The sequence below is a fragment of the Salvelinus alpinus genome, chromosome 9, assembly GCF_045679555.1.
Source record: "Salvelinus alpinus chromosome 9, SLU_Salpinus.1, whole genome shotgun sequence".
Classification (NCBI taxonomy): Eukaryota; Metazoa; Chordata; class Actinopteri; order Salmoniformes; family Salmonidae; genus Salvelinus; species Salvelinus alpinus.
The window spans coordinates 39,075,534-39,093,477 of NC_092094.1; the positions used below are offsets into that span (position 1 = coordinate 39,075,534).

The 17,944-nt window shown below is 41.8% G+C and overlaps 1 long non-coding RNA gene across 1 annotated transcript in view; it reads right to left on the minus strand.

Moving 5' to 3' along the window:
* LOC139530103 (uncharacterized) overlaps nucleotides 1-17,944 on the minus strand; it is a 428,447-nt gene that overhangs the window by 379,564 nt on the left and 30,939 nt on the right. The gene's annotated exons all lie outside the window — the stretch shown is intronic.

A 17,944-nucleotide genomic window follows, 5' to 3' on the forward strand; every position in this document is an offset into this window, starting at 1 on the left:
GAGGAGATTTACTCCATATATCAACATCCAGGACTGACTCCCATGCCAGATAGGCTGTTCATTGGACAATACAGATCTCACACACTGAATCAGTCACAGACAGAATGCTGCTGATTCCTCGTAATGTGTTTCTCTCTCTCTCTCTCTCTCTGTGTGTTCTATCGTATTGTGCTTCTTATGTGTCTATATGTTTTCTAAGTGTATGTGTGTGTGTGTGTGTGTGTGTGTGTGTGTGTGTGTGTGTGTGTGTGTGTGTGTGTGTGTGTGTGTGTGTGTGTGTGTTCTATCGTATTGTGCTTCTTATGTGTCTATATGTTTTCTAAGTGTATGTGTGTGTGTGTGTGTGTGTGTGTGTGTGTGTGTGTGTGTGTGTGTTCTATCGTATTGTGCTTCTTAAGTGTCTATATGTTTTCTAAGGGTATGTGTGTGCATCCCAGTGTGAAGCAGTGAGTCCCTAGCCATGCTCTGATGGTTATCTTCAGATATGGCCCAGTGCCTCATGCTCTGATGGTTATCTTCAGATATGGCCCAGTGCCTCATGCTCTGATGTTAATCTTCAGATATGGCCCAGTGCCTCATGCTCTGATGTTAATCTGCAGATATGGCCCAGTGCCTCATGCTCTGTGAGGCAGAAGCTGCTATCAGAGATGTTGAATCTATATTGATAGTGATAGAGCAAGTCTGTGACTGGGGACAAACCATATCTTTGCCGTAGCTACAACACTATATTGTGGTAGTGAAGCAGTGCTGGCCTTTTGTCTTCCCAACTCACTAGTGACGTTATGGCTTTAGCGCAGAGCATCAGCAATGATACAATGTCTCTGCAAAGGAGATGATTGTGGTACCGAATTCCAAATTCAGGACACCAATGGTCAATTTTCTCAAAGGACAACAGACCTGAACTGGAGTTCTTGACTGAAGCTCAAGCCCTGGCCATGGATGTTTTATATACTGTTGGGATATCAGCCTAGCCAAGGCTCTATTCTGCAGGATGAAGCATGTAGCAAGTGCCACCTCTAGCCTTTTGCGGGTCCTAAGCGAAATTGGTTGAGTCCCCTCACCTCGTGGGCATAACATTATAGTGCCCCCCCCCCCCCCCCCCCCCTTTTCGGCAGTGGATAATTTTGCAGTGTTAAAGTTAATTTCTTGAAATTCTTCACATTTTGTGACGTATACACAGTTAGTCAGGAAGCAGGCGCAGAAAGATAGTTTAATAATAAAACAAGACAGATGAACAAAACAGGAGTAGCGTGCTGAACGTGAAAACAAAACAAATACTGCCTGATGACTGAGGCTACTGAGGGATAAATAAAGGGAAGGTAATCAAGGTGATTATGAAGTCCAGGTGTGCGTAATAATGTAGAGCAGGTGTGCATAATGATGGGGAGCAGGTGTGCATAATGATGGGGAGCAGGTGTGCATAAAGATGGGGAGAAGGAGTGCGTAATGATGGGGAGAAGGTGTGCGTAATGATGGGGAGAAGGTGTGCGTAATGATGGAGAGAAGGTGTGCGTAATTATGGGGAGACGGTGTGCGTAATGATGGGGAGAAGGTGTGCGTAATGATGGTTGTCAGGACCTGTGGTTAGTAGACCGGCGACATCGAGCGCTGGAGAGAGGGATCAGGAGTAGGCGTGACACATTTTGGCATGGAGCGGAGAAAAAATAGTCATTTTAAAACTAATTTCATGCATTTTTGCAGTTTCAAAGGTAATATCCTGCAATTCTACACATTTTGCCATGAGGTGGAGAAAAACTTTTGCACTTATAAAGCTAATGTCATGAGAACAGGGAAGAGCGCCGAGGCCAGAGTGTTACAGACCTCTGTGTTGCTGTGGCTTCCTGTGTCCCAAATTGTACCCTATTCCCTATTTAGTGCAATAGTTTAGACCAGGGCCCAGCGGGCTACATAGGAGAATGGGCTGTCATTGTGTTCTGGCTACTCTGCTGTTATGAATATATTGTTAACAGTTCCACTATGTTATACTTAAAGTTATACTTAAATCCAAAAGGGTTCTCTAGCAAAGGGGTTCTTAAACTTGTTCAGCCTGTGACCCAAATTAGAAATTCTGTGTTTTCCTGGGACCCAGTGTAACAGTCCTGACCTGTTTTATGTTGTTTTTATGTGTTTATGGTCAGGGCATGTGTTTTGGGTGGGCATTCTATGTTATCTGTTTCTATGTTGGTTTAGGGTTGCCTGGTATGGCTCTCAATTGGAGGCAGGTGTTTGGCGTTCCTCTAATGGAGAGTCATATTTAGGTAGGCTGTTCACAGTGTTTGTTTGTGGGTGGTTGTCTCCTGTGATGTCTTTCGTCGTTGTGTTCGATGTATTCACTTTCGGAGCTGTTTGGCTGTTCGTATGTTTCGATGTACGTTCCTGTTCGTGAGTTTACGTTTGTCTATGTAAGTTTATGTTCAGGTTGCGTCAACGTCGTTTTGTTATTTTGTAAGTTTTGAAAGTGTTTTGTTTTGTTTAGTCTACGTCGTATTTGTAATAAAAATGGCTTATTTCCCTGACTCCGCATTTTGGTCTGAAGATCCTTCTCTCCTCACCTCATCTGAGGATGAGGAAAGCGACAGCCGTTACACCCAGGCTTACAAAAACACGCAACTATACATATTGGTACATTTCATTGCCTTTATGCCCATTAACAAATGAAGCGTAGACAAATAAAAATGTAATTAAATACCCATAGAAATATCCAGTGGCGGTTTTATCTTGTATGGCTCCCTGGGCGACCCCCCCGAAAAAAGAAAAAAAATTATATTCTGCAGTAACTGTAATTTTTATTCAGACATTTGGAACAACACAAATATATAATCATAACATTTAAAAATATATAAATATAAAAATATATACAAAAATAAATATCAAAAATAAGTATCAAAGACAAATAGAAACACATTTGTGTTGATTTGGCACTCGAGCATCAATACATTACACATTCCCCAACACTGTCAACCAAGAGTCAAGACTAAACCAATCCACCTTGGTGGTGTGCAGACTGGTTTTATTTTATTCTTAACAATTTCGCATAAACTAGAAAAAAATGCAACAACATGTCTGTGAAACTCTATATTCACAGTATTATGAATGAATTGTGATTTATTTGGTAGCAGTTCGTAGTCTGACTGATTTTACTAATTGCATTAGTACTGTACGGCTGCCCATGTCACCTATACCTAAGTCCACCACTGTAAATAGCTATTCATGTTTATTTTCCCCAGTTAAAAACACTCTTACATATCTGTCTAGGTTGGAACTGTTGCTGTTAAAATACAATAAATCATTTTTATTCTGAACTGGAATAAACTGATTGATCACATCACACAGATGTAGACCAGAACACACACACAGTCCTAATGATAGATGTGTGACTGGTTGAAGTTTTCAACAAGCAGGTCCATTCTGGGCTCAGTTTTCTTGACAGTTGAGAACCCTGACTCACACAGGTATGTGGTGCCAAACTGGATCAGAACATCTACTGCTTTCTCAGTCAGTTTCTCAGCCTCAAAAAGCATTGCGCGTCTATCAGTGTATTCCAGTTCAGAATAAAAACGATTGCTTGTATTTTAACAGCAACAGTTTTTTCCCCCATCTTCATCTGTACTGTTACTTAGGGTTGCACTATCTAGATAGCTTGCTTTGGTATCAGTATCTAGATAGCTTGCTTTGGCTACACTAGCTAGCTATTAGCTGTGTACAAGGGGATTGTTTGAAAGAGAAGCTCACATCAACTACTATGAGAGATGGTATTTCCTTTTTTCTGCTTACAGTATGACAACAGTAAAATGACAACAATGCTAGCTGACTTACTTTTCACTGTCGAAGCACTGTTTCCTGAAGCATTCTGTCCTGTTCTGAAGAACTCCCTGGGTTTACCGTCATGCTGTGGATGTTTGGTCAGGACCTGTTGTTTTAATTTGTTCGTTTTGAAAGACTCATTTCCAAGCACTTCCCTGCACAAAACACATTGTGGGCGCTCATTGTTATTTCCCAAAGTTTGTATTAAACCAAGGGAGAGAAACTCATGGCTGTATTTGTGTTTCGTGACAATTGAACTCAGTCAGAACTTGTGGGTAGCTTGAGTCCATTCGATGACAGCGGTGAGTGACAACGAATGGGAATGACAAGCCAGTGGCTGACAGCGCATCATCTGCTGCTGAACAACAGCACTGCAGCGTGTGGGTCGCATAGTGCTCTTCAAGAAAACTGCCAAAAAAAGATCTGGGAAACCTTGAAGCACACTGGCATCTTCCACCCACACGCGCATCTGCCAAGCAGAGACATCACTACTAAGCAAAGAGCACCCGGAACATAGAGTGCAGTTGCACTTGGCCAAAATCCATGCCAGTAATTAATGAAATAATTATAAATGTACTCTGACACGTCGCGAAAGGCTGCTCTAGCAGATTACTAAAAATGGAACACCCCATGTTCAAGAATGGCCTTTTTCTTTTAATTCGGTTATTTGAAAATGAAATCATCTCCAAATATCACTATTTTTAAAACAAGCCATAGAAAGTTGGTTGCAATTTCAGTTTATTCCAACAGTAAAGACAGAACAAATATTATGGTTAAACTCAAATACACTAATTGATCAAAAAAACTGCCAAGAGTGTGCAACGCTGTCATCAAGGCAAAGGGTGGTTACACACTTTTTTGGTTACTACATGTTTCCATATGTGTTATTTCATAGTTTTTATGTCTTCACTATTATTCTACAATGTAGAAAATAGTACAAATAAAGAAAAACCCTGAAATTAGTAGGTGTGTCCAATCATCCTCTTCTTCCTCCTCCTCCTCAAATCAAATCAAATGTATTTATAAAGCCCTTCTTACATCAGTTGATATCTCAAAGTGCTGCACAGAAATCCAGCCTAAAACCCCAAACAGCAAGCAATGCAGGTGTAGAAGCAGGGTGGCTAGGTAAAGCTCCCTAGAAAGGCCAGAACATAGGAAGAAACCTAGAGAGGAACCAGGCTATGAGGGGTGGCCAGTCCTCTTCTGGCTGTGCCGGGTGGAGATTATAACAGAACATGGCCAAGATGTTCAAATGTTCATAGATGACCAGCAGGGTCAAATAATAATAATCACAATGGTTGTCGAGGGTGCAACAGGTCAGCACCTCAGGAGTAAATGTCAGTTGGCTTTTCATAGCCGATCATTAAGAGTATCTCTACCGCTCCTGCTGTCTCTAGAGAGTTGAAAACAGCAGGTCTGGGACAGGTAGTACGTCCGGTGAACAGGTCAGGGTTCCATAGCCGCAGGCAGAACAGTTGAAACTTGGAGCAGCAGCACGGCCAATTGATTCAAATCAAATTTTATTTGTCACATGCGCCAAATACAACAGGTGTAGTAGACCTTACAGTGAAATGCTTACTTACAAGCTTTTAACCAACAATGCAGTTTTAAGAAAATACCCCCAAAAAGTTAGAGATAAGAATAACAAATAATTAAAGAGCAGCAGTAAATAACAATAGTGGGGCTATATAGAGGGGGTATCGGTACAGAGTCAATTTTGCGGGGGCACCGGTTTCGAGGTAGTTGAGGTAATATGTACATGTAGGTAGAGTTATTAAAGTGACTATGCAGAGATAATAACAGAGAGTAGCAGCAGCGTAGAAGGGGGGGGGGGGGGGGCAATGCAAATAGTCTGGGTAGCCAAGTCGGTACTCCTCCTCCTCCTCCTCTACCTCCTGCTCTAGCAAGTCGCTTTGGATAAAAGCGTCTGCTAAATGGCATTTATTATTATTCACTGAGTGTACAAAACATTAACAAAACCTTCCTAATATTGAGTTGCACCCACACCCCTTTTTGCCCTTAGAACAACATACTTTCGTTGTGGCATGGACTCTACAAGGTGTTGAAAGCGTTCCACAGGGATGCTGGACCATGTGGACTCCAATGCTTCCCACAGTTGTGTCAAGTTGGCTGGATGTTCTTTGCGTGGTGGACCATTCTTGATACACACGGGAAACTATTGAGTGTGAAAAACCCTGCAGCATTGCAGTTCTTGAAACAAACCGATGAGCCTGTCACCTACTACCATACCCCGTTCAAAGGCAGTTGAATCTTTTGTCTTGCCCATTCACCCTCTGAATGGCACACATACACAATCCATGTCTCAATTGTCTCAAGGCTTAAACATCCTCCTTTAACCTGTCTCCTCCCCTTCATCTATTCTACACTGATTGAAGTGGATTTAAAAAGTGACATCAATAAGGGATCATAGCTTTCACCTTGATTCACCTGGTCAGTCTATCTATATCATGGAAAGAGCAGGCGAGAGCAGGCGTACACTCAGTGTAGATTACAACTTTACCCACATGAATAGATACTATAGTATTCACTGAAGTGTTTTTGCAGACTTTACTGTAGTATTCACTGTTGAATTAGTATTTACAGTTCACTATAGTAGAAATACTGTCGTAAAAAAAACTGTAGTATATACTACAGTAATTAATGTAGTGTTTTTGCAGATTGTAGCATACTGTAATACTTACAGTCGTTCTTTGTAGACTGCAGTATACTCTAATATTTCCTGGAGTGTTTTGCAGATTAGTGTACTGTAGTATTTACTGTTGCATTTTTGCGGACATTACTGTAGTAGTTACTATCGTGTTCTGGTTTTATTATCTTTGACATAGAAGTGGAAGCTTTATCCTTCAGGAAACCTACTGCAGAAAAACTACTACACGTGATCGAGGGATGATACATTGTGTAGTATAGTATTCTACAGTTTACTACAGAATTCTATACTAAGTACTTTAGTATATTATAGTAAACTAGTATTTTGTTCATGTGGATAGGCACCTGTTGATCTAGAAGTCCTGTGCTTTTCAGACTGATTGTGACCACAGTACCACTCCGTTTGAATACACAGGTTTTCCTGCATGTCCGAACTTATTGCCATACACTTAAGCATTGCTAATATATACTGCAGGACAGTGGTGTAAAGTACTGAATACTAAGTCAAAATACTTTTAAGTATTACTTACGTCGTTTTTTGGGGTACTGTATCTGTACTTTATTTGACTATTTATTTTTTTGACAACTTTAACTTTTACTTCACTACATTCCAAAAGTAAATATTGTACTTTATACTTCATAGATTTTCCCTGACAACCCAAAGTACTCGTTACATTTTGAATGCTTAGCAGGACAGGAAAATTGTGAAGTTCACGTACTTATCAAGAGAACATGTGGTTATCCCTACTGCCTATGGTCTGGCGGACTCACTAAACACAAATGCATCTACAGTATGGATAGCCAGGAGTGTGCCCCTGGCTATCCGTAAAAACATTTAATAAGAAAATTATGCAGTTTGCTTTGCTTAATATAAGGCATTTGAAATGATTTATACTTTTACTTTTGATACTTAAGTATATTTAAAACCAAATACTTTTAGACTCTTACTCAAGTAGTATTTTACTGGGTGACTCACATTTACTTGAGTAACTTTCTATTAAGGAATCTATACTTTTACTCGACTATGACAATTGGGTACATTTTCCACCACTGCTGCAGTATCACAACATTAGTCAGCAACTGGTATTTAAGACAGAAATTACACATGGATTTTGTCATATTTCAGACAATTAAGCATGTTGAGTCAAGAGGGGATGCCCCATGGGTTGCTGTTGTAGTGGTTGACAACTGACATACCATATTGAGCATGACATGGACGCGCTCTACTCTTTCTTGTGTTCACACAATTACACTGTTAATTGTGAAGGCTATACTGTTGAGAGAGAAATAATATAAAATAATGGAGATTGAAAAAAGCTATTATGGTTTAAGCACCAGTCTGAGGAATCTATTAACACTCCCTTCTCCTGCCAAGTATAAACTTAGCTTTTTAAAATACTACTCACACTGTAAGGTTTTATGTGCTGGCCCTTCCTAAACTATCCGTACTCTGACACGTTGCATCAAAAGACACTGTTCAACTGTGCTTACAGAAAGATGTGACCAGGTTTGAACTCCAAACTATAAGGCTGGTTATGGTACACATCAAATCCATCATCCCAGACAACCTATGTCCATCTTCCAATAGGACAACAACCCTAAGCACACAGCCAAGACAATGCATGAGTGGCTTCGGGACAAGTTTTGAATGTCTTTGAGTGACCCAGCCAGAGCCCGGACTTGAACCCAATCTAACATCTCTGGAGAGACCTGAAAATAGCTGTGCAGCGACACTCATCCATCCAACCTGACAGAGCTTGAGAGGATCTGCAGAGAAGAATGGGAGAAACTCCCCCAAATACAGATGTTCCAAGCTTGTAGCATTATAACCAAGAAGACTCGAGGCTGTAATCACTGCCAAAGGTGCTTCAACAATGTACTGAGTAAAGGGTCTGAATACTTATGTAAATGTGATATTTCGGTTTTTTATTTTGAATACATTTGAAAAAACTGGTTTTGCTTTGTCATTATGGGGCATTGTGTGTAGATTGATGAGGAAAAAATGTATTTAATCAATTTTAGAATAAGGCTGTAACGTAACAAAATGTGGAAAAATTCAAGGGGTCTGAATACTTTCCGAATGCACTGTATCTACCTCTATCACTCCAGTATATCAGCACATTGTAAATATGGTATTTGTCACACCCTAATCTGTTTCACCTGTCTTTGTGCTTGTCACCTGTCTACCCCCCTCAAGGTGTCGCCCATCTGCCCCATTATCCCTGTGTATTTTTACCTATGTTCTCTGTTTGTTAGTTGCCAGTTCGTCTTGTCTTGTCAAGCCTACCATCATTTTTCCCGTGCTCCTGTTTTCTCTCTAGTCCCTGTTTTCTAGTTTAGCTGGAAAACAGGGACCATTCTGCCTGCCCTGACCCTGAGCCTGCCTGCAGTTCTGTACGTTACAGACTCTGCTCTGGATTACTGACCTCTGCATGCCCTTGACCTGTCATTTGCCTGCCCCCTGTTTTTGTAATAAACATTTTTTACTTCGAACTGTCTGCATCTGGGTCTTTTATCCTGAGGTCGGATAGTATTGGATCTGACCTTGCATATAGCTTCAAACTATATCGATATTGATTACTGCATTGTTGGGTTTAGAGCTGCAAGAAAGTAATTTCACTGTACTTGTGCACGTGACATTAAACTTGAAACTGAAGTTGAACATGTAGAGAAAACAAAGAATGTGTAAATATTTCACTACATAGCAATATGAATGTAGATGTCAAGTGTGCTCCCTCTCCGGCCTCTAGGTCACCAGGCTGCCTGTTATGGCGCACACCTGTCACCAGCGTTACGCACATAATGACACTCACCTGGACTCCATCACCTCCTTGAATACCTGCCCTATATATGTCAATCCCTTTGGTTTCTTCCCCAGTCGTCATTGTTTCTGTTTCTCTTCCAGTGTCATGTCTGTGTGTTGTTTGTGTTTCTTGTTTTGTATCTCTCAGGGGCGTTATTGTTGGGGAAAGGGTTCATTATCCATTCACACTTGACGGAAGTAGATGTAAACTCAGCAACCAAAAAAACTTCCCTTTTTCAGGACCCTGTCTTTCAAAGATAGTTCGTAAAAATCCAAATAACTTCACAGATCTTCATTGTAAAGGGTTCAAACACTGTTTCCCATGATTGTCCAATGAACCATAAACAATTAATGAACATGCACTTGTGGAACGGTCGTTAAGACACTAACAGCTTACAGATGGTAGGCAATTAAGGTCACAGTTATAAAAACTTAGGACACTAAAGAGGCCTTTCTACTGACTCTGAAAAACAGCAAAAGAAAGATGCCCAGGGTCCCTGCTCATCTGCGTGAATATGCCTTAGGCATGCTGCAAGGAGGCATGAGGACTGCAGATGGGCCCAGGGCAATAAATTGCAATGTCCGTACTGTGAGACGCCTAAGACAGCACTACAGGAAGACAGGATGGACAGCTGATCGTCCTCGCAGTGGCAGACCACGTGTAACAACACCTGCACAGGATCGGTACATCCGAACATCACACCTGCAGGACAGGTACAGGATGGCAACAACAACTGCCCGAGTTACACCAGGAACGCACAATCCCTCCATCAGTGCTGAGACTGTCCGCAATAGGCTGAGAGAGGCTGGACTGAGGGCTTGTCGGCCTGTTGGAAGGCAGGTCCTCACCAGACATCACCGGCAACAACGTTGCCTATGGGCACAAACCCACCGTCGCTGGACCAGACAGGACTGGCAAAAGGTGCTCTTCACTGACGAGTTGCGGTTTTGTCTCACCAGGGGTGATGGTCGGATTCGCGTTTACCGTCGAAGGAATGAGCGTTACACCAAGACCTGTACTCTGGAGCGGGATTGATTTGGATGTGGAGGGTCCGTCATGGTCTGGGGCGGTGTGTCACAGCGTCATCGGACTGAGCTTGTTGTGGGGTAACATCTCACAGCAAGAACTGGCAAATCTGGTGCAGTCCATGAGGAGGAGATGCACTGCAGTACTTAATGCAGCTGGTGGCCACACCAGATACTGACTGTTACTTTTGATTTTGACCCCCCTTTGTTCATGGACACAATATTCAATTTCTGTTAGTCACATGTCTGTGGAACTTGTTCAGTTTATGTCTCAGTTGTTGAATCTTGTTATGTTCATACAAATATTTGCACATGTTAAGTTTGCTGAAAATAAACGCAGTTGACAGTGAGAGGACGTTTCATTTTATAACTGTGTGAGATGGAACAACGAAACCCCTCTGAGAATTCACGTTGGAGCTCAACACAACAGACACTTAAATATCAATTGGTTATGTTAAAGAAGCAACACACAGAAAGGGTTGAAAAGTTGAAAATACACTAGAATTGGTGTTGTTGATGAGGAAGCAAGGGCTCAATATGTTGCTGCTCTTTTACTTGAACAAGGTTTACGTAGTATGTAGTATGTAGTATGTAGTATGTAGTATGTAGGGGATGAAGCTCACCTATGTTGATTGATAAGACTAACAACTGATGTGAACATACTACACTGTACCTTCCCTATAGTGGGCTAAACGATGTGAACAGATTATGCTGTTCCTTCCCTATAGTGGGCTAAACGATGTGAACATATTATGCTGTACCTTCCCTATAGTGGGCTAAACAGCTGATGTGAACATGTTATGCTGTACCTTCCCTATAGTGGGCTAAACAGCTGATGTGTACATATTGTGCTGTACCTTCCCTATAGTGGGCTAAACAGCTGATGTGTACATATTGTGCTGTGCCTTCCCTATAGTGGGCTAAACAGCTGATGTGAACATATTATGCTGTTCCTTCCCTATAGTGGGCTAAACAGCTGATGTGAACATGTTATGCTGTACCTTCCCTATAGTGGGCTAAACAGCTGATGTGTACATATTGTGCTGTACCTTCCCTATAGTGGGCTAAACAGCTGATGTGTACATATTGTGCTGTACCTTCCCTATAGTGGGCTAAACAGCTGATGTGAACATATTGTGCTGTGCCTTCCCTATAGTGGGCTAAACAGCTGATGTGTACATATTGTGCTGTACCTTCCCTATAGTGGGCTAAACAGCTGATGTGAACATATTGTGCTGTACCTTCCCTATAGTGGGCTAAACAGCTGATGTGAACATATTGTGCTGTACCTTCCCTATAGTGGGCTAAACAGCTGATGTGAACATATTGTGCTGTACCTTCCCTATAGTGGGCTAAACAGCTGATGTGAACATATTGTGCTGTACCTTCCCTATAGTTGGCTAAACAGCTGATGTGAACATATTGTGCTGTACCTTCCCTATAGTTGGCTAAACAGCTGATGTGAACATATTGTGCTGTACCTTCCCTATAGTGGGCTAAACAGCTGATGTGAACATATTGTGCTGTACCTTCCCTATAGTTGGCTAAACAGCTGATGTGAACATATTGTGCTGTACCTTCCCTATAGTGGGCTAAACAGCTGATGTGTACATATTGTGCTGTACCTTCCCTATAGTGGGCTAAACAGCTGATGTGAACATATTGTGCTGTACCTTCCCTATAGTGGGCTAAACAGCTGATGTGAACATATTGTGCTGTACCTTCCCTATAGTTGGCTAAACAGCTGATGTGAACATATTGTGCTGTACCTTCCCTATAGTTGGCTAAACAGCTGATGTGAACATATTGTGCTGTACCTTCCCTATAGTTGGCTAAACAGCTGATGTGAACATATTGTGCTGTACCTTCCCTATAGTGGGCTAAACAGCTGATGTGTACATATTGTGCTGTACCTTCCCTATAGTGGGCTAAACAGCTGATGTGAACATATTGTGCTGTACCTTCCCTATAGTTGGCTAAACAGCTGATGTGAACATATTGTGCTGTACCTTCCCTATAGTTGGCTAAACAGCTGATGTGAACATATTGTGCTGTACCTTCCCTATAGTGGGCTAAACAGCTGATGTGAACATATTGTGCTATACCTTCCCTATAGTTGGCTAAACAGCTGATGTGAACATATTGTGCTGTACCTTCCCTATAGTGGGCTAAACAGCTGATGTGTACATATTGTGCTGTACCTTCCCTATAGTGGGCTAAACAGCTGATGTGAACATATTGTGCTGTACCTTCCCTATAGTTGGCTAAACAGCTGATGTGAACATATTGTGCTGTACCTTCCCTATAGTGGGCTAAACAGCTGATGTGAACATATTGTGCTGTACCTTCCCTATAGTTGGCTAAACAGCTGATGTGAACATATTGTGCTGTACCTTCCCTATAGTTGGCTAAACAGCTGATGTGAACATATTGTGCTGTACCTTCCCTATAGTGGGCTAAACAGCTGATGTGAACATATTGTGCTGTACCTTCCCTATAGTTGGCTAAACAGCTGATGTGAACATATTGTGCTGTACCTTCCCTATAGTGGGCTAAACAGCTGATGTGTACATATTGTGCTGTACCTTCCCTATAGTGGGCTAAACAGCTGATGTGAACATATTGTGCTGTACCTTCCCTATAGTTGGCTAAACAGCTGATGTGAACATATTGTGCTGTACCTTCCCTATAGTGGGCTAAACAGCTGATGTGAACATATTGTGCTGTACCTTCCCTATAGTGGGCTAAACAGCTGATGTGAACATATTGTGCTGTACCTTCCCTATAGTTGGCTAAACAGCTGATGTGAACATATTGTGCTGTACCTTCCCTATAGTTGGCTAAACAGCTGATGTGAACATATTGTGCTGTACCTTCCCTATAGTTGGCTAAACAGCTGATGTGAACATATTGTGCTGTACCTTCCCTATAGTTGGCTAAACAGCTGATGTGTACATATTGTGCTGTACCTTCCCTATAGTTGGCTAAACAGCTGATGTGAACATATTGTGCTGTACCTTCCCTATAGTTGGCTAAACAGCTGATGTGAACATATTGTGCTGTACCTTCCCTATAGTGGGCTAAACAGCTGATGTGTACATATTGTGCTGTACCTTCCCTATAGTTGGCTAAACAGCTGATGTGAACATATTGTTCTGTACCTTCTCTAGTGGACTCGTTACCTAATTACAGCCTATGTTCCGAATCCCCAGGGACATCAGAAGCGTGCTCTCACTTTAATATCATAGAGTAGGACTCTAACTCAAGCATATGGTCCTGTAATGGTACCAACTGTTGTTGATGTTACCTAACAACTGTACCATTGAGGTGAAGTAGAAGAGGCACAACTTTATTATGTATGCGTGTTGGAGCATTAGCCCTGCACCCAATGAGTTCATAAAAGTGAAAACTGTTTGGTATTGGGACTTTCACCTCACTGCCTTCTTTCTAATCATCCAGAGCTTATACTGTACATGAATGTAACGTCCTAATTTACTCCAGTCTCCTGCTCTGCTCTGATAGTGTAGTGGCTGGTGGGGAATGTAAACAAACAGCCACGGCCCTAATTTCATCTTTAAGCTGTCACTTCCACTGAGGAACTGCTTTTAAATAACTGTTGCAGGGAAAAGGATAAGAGAACTCTCAGGGCATTTTTTATGAAATTCACTTTCGATGCTGAAAACATTGATTTGCAGCTCCTCATGCGGCTGAAAGTTCAGTAAATTAACTTTTACATTATTTATCCTCATCTTTTCTCTCTTCGACTGAAGTTGAGCTCCCACTGACAGTTTATTTAGACAGTTGTAAATAAAAAAATAAACATATTAGATTGGAATGTTTGATTATGTGTCTTCAAGTTTGTGTGTGTGTGTGTGTGTGTGTGGGTGACATACCAATATACATTTACATTTACATTTTAGTCATTTAGCAGACGCTCTTATCCAGAGCGACTTACAGTAGAGTGCATACATTTTACAACATTTTATTTTTTATTTTTTTTTTTTTTTACATACTGAGACAAGGATATCCCTACCGGCCAAACCCTCCCTAACCCGGACGACGCTATGCCAATTGTGCGTCGCCCCACGGACCTCCCGGTTGCGGCCGGCTGCGACAGAGCCTGGGCGTGAACCCAGAGACTCTGGTGGCGCAGCTAGCACTGCGATGCAGTGCCCTAGACCACTGCGCCACCCGGGAGAGATATAAATGTAGGCTCTCTGCCTAATTAAGGAATGGGTCTTAAAAATGATTTTATTATCAATGGATAGTGTAGTTTATCAATGCCAATAACAATGGTTTATGGTTATAAGTAATTTATGCTAGACTATAACAATAGCTTATAGCAGCCAGGGCATGTTCTGTAGCTCTGTGTCTATGAAGTCATATGTTTGACCTCCCCAGTCCTGAATCAATGGCTGTAAATATTGTTACTTAAGATGTCCATAATGGCATTAGAATAATTTTAGAACAAGGAGACAGTTTAATTAAGAAAAGACAGGTACACCAAAGTGGGATTTTATAAGCACCCTGAGTCAAAGCAATTGGTTAACCATTATTTGTTCAGTGATGAGTTTGTGGGATCATGTTCGTATTATGCAACGTCTTATGCAATTCACATTATAGATACAGGGACACCACTTGTTTGTCCTTCGAGAAGTTGCGGCATTGCAAACACAAGTTAACAGTCAGCTGCCTGTCGGGGTCAATACCGAATGCATTACAGGTCAGGACAGAGACACCATAACCTGAAAATGTCCAGACAGAGTTGCATCATATCAGTTGATGCGGTAACCATAGATGCAGGTGTCATTTGGTTAGCTAGCAAGAAATGAGAATCACTTTGCTAGCTAGCTATGCTGAACTTGAACGACTGTTATCCAGACAGCATATCTCTTGCGTTCGTAAATTCAGAGCACAGAATAACTGATGAATTTACGAACGTAAAATGCTCAGAGTGAGATGTTCTTTAATTTGTGTCTGGAAGTCGCTAGCTTGCAAGCAAGCCAGCTTTAGCCAGTTAGCTTAGGTGCTTGTTTGGGACAAGCATGCATTGGCAGGAAAGCTGCAGAAGGATGAGCAGGCTACTACAATACCCCATCATTTATCAGTGCAAATTTGACAGCCAACTAGCTGAAAAAGTTTGAGAGGGTTTATCTAATGTTCCTTCGTTAGATTTGTAGCTCATCTTGCTCTGGCTAGCATTAGTTGTTGATCTTGTTGTTGTTGTGCATATAGGGAAAAATAGCCTACCTTTTTATGTTTTTTCATCAATAGGACTGTAAAGTTCCCAAATGTAAGAGGACTCCCGTTATATTTACATCTTTGCAGAAATCCATTTAGATGTATTTTGTGGCTTTTGCCGAATGCGTTCTAATGATCTAAAGTCATGCTGTTGCAACTGCCTGTAAACACAGTCCAGTTCAAAGTGAATGATGGCAGGCCTGTGTGGCAAATGGGTTGTTTGCATAAAGGCCTACTGTAGCTCTGATTGGCTATGGCGTACTGGTCTGAGTGGACTCCAGTCCTGGATGAGACAGATGTTTTTATTAGGTTTAATTTACTGCAGTGTCTATTAATTGTCCAAACGAACGGCCGCATTCCTACTCTATATGCTATAACATTTTCACAAATGCCTTACTATACGTAATTCCAAAACATTCTATGAATTCATGAAAACGCAAAACAATGATATTTAAGTGCCCGTTTGTCAGAAAATGTAAAAGGGGGGCGCTGGTGAGCAGCAACGTGTAAAGATTTGTTTTTTCGGTGCTCATGTCAAGGGCTAACAATTTACTATTAATATTTCACCAAAACCTCCCTACCGCGTTTATTTTCTAATATTTTATTAGGAATCAAACGCAATTCACAAATGTGTCAATTCTTCCTGACATTTTTGGCCTTTTCATCGTAACATGTCGAAACAACAATGGCCACGAGTCGCAAAAGAGCAGGCCTCTAATAACGCCTTGGGCTCACCGGACACTGACACGGACTCTGCCCCCCCCCCCCCCCCCCCGATCTAGCCAAGGTAATAGCGGCTAGCACTAAGTCTGAACAGACTGTGCTGTCTAAGATGGAGTCACTATCCACTGACCTATCCACACAAATAGCCACTCTCGCTACCAAGGTCAACACAAAGATTGACTCCGTTAAAGAAGACTTGGCGAAACAGGACACCCGTCTGAATAGCCTGTAGGGTGGCGAAAATACTTACTTCTAACAAAGTGGTGATACTGGAAGAGCAAGTCACCCGGCTATCATCAGATGTCGTCAAACTTACTTCCAAGGTCGAGGACCTCAAGAACTGACAGCGCCGGGGGAACGGTCGCATTTTCGGCATGAGAGAGGAACTGGAGACCATAGGCCTCGATTACGCCCCTACCCTTGACTGTATGCACAGAAGTTTACAGTCCGCACCGAAGAATGGGGAGCCACCCAGACCCATCGTAGTCAAATTCCACTACTTTCAGCAGAAAGAAGATATCCTCCGTAAGGCATCACGAGCGGCTCCCATCGCCCACGAAGGCAAGAAGATTTGCATTTACCCGGAATACACGGCGGCAGTCATGAAGAAGAGGTCGGCCTTCAACGAAGTGACGTGGCTCCTACATCGCTGTCGGGACACCAAGTTCGGCATTCTCTAACCAGCAGTGCTGAAGATCACTACTCCCTCCGACGAGCAGAAGACATTCGTGGACCCAACCAGGGCCAAAGAATACATCTTCACGCACCTACATCCACAGGAGGACAGGCGGCATACGGCTAACTAGCCATTGTAAGCCCGTACTCTGACCCTGACCCTACACTAGCCCACCTACCACGACTAGTGAACGACAACACTAGCCCACCTATCAACAACTAGTGAACTCATCTTTTGATTAGAAATGTGCCTCCACCCTGCTGCCAAAAAGGACAATTATTCTTCCAATAACTTGATGTTATGAACAATTATGGTATGTACGGTACCAGTCAAAAGGTTGGACACTCATTTAAGGGTTTTATTTATATTGACTATTTCCTACATTGTATAGTAATAGTGAAGACATCAAAACTATGAAATAACATATGGAATCATGTAGTAACCAAAAAAGTGTTAAACAAATCAAAATATATTTGATTTTAGATTCTTCAAAGTAGCCACCTTTTTGCCTTGATGACAACTTTGCACACACTCAGTTCTCTGATGCATAAGATACATTAGAGAACTGAGGTGGTCCCTCCAGAATTCCTTCCCTATGTGTAAACTTGATTATGTTGGCCCTGGATAGAGCTCTACTGAGGTTCAGTTTAACATGGTAGTATCTTGTTCTAGTCTAGGAGAGGTAGATGCAGTCTTCCAACAGGGGGAAGGGGTATTTCGTTTTTTTTGTTGCTGGTTTTTCTTTTCTTTATATTTTATTACTCTGACCTTTCAGCACACTGGCCATGTGATTGTACTAACATTCATGTCTAATTACTATGACTATGCCTAATTCACATACTCTAGGCTCCACTTGCTTTATCAGCTGGAAATTAAAAGGAATTAACCATGTGGTCGAGCGTATGTATGCTCATCTTAATTCTTTAAGTTCGGACATTGACCCATCTCCGGTCCAGCAACCATGATAAACTAAAAAGAATATGGGTCGACCAGATATTTCACTC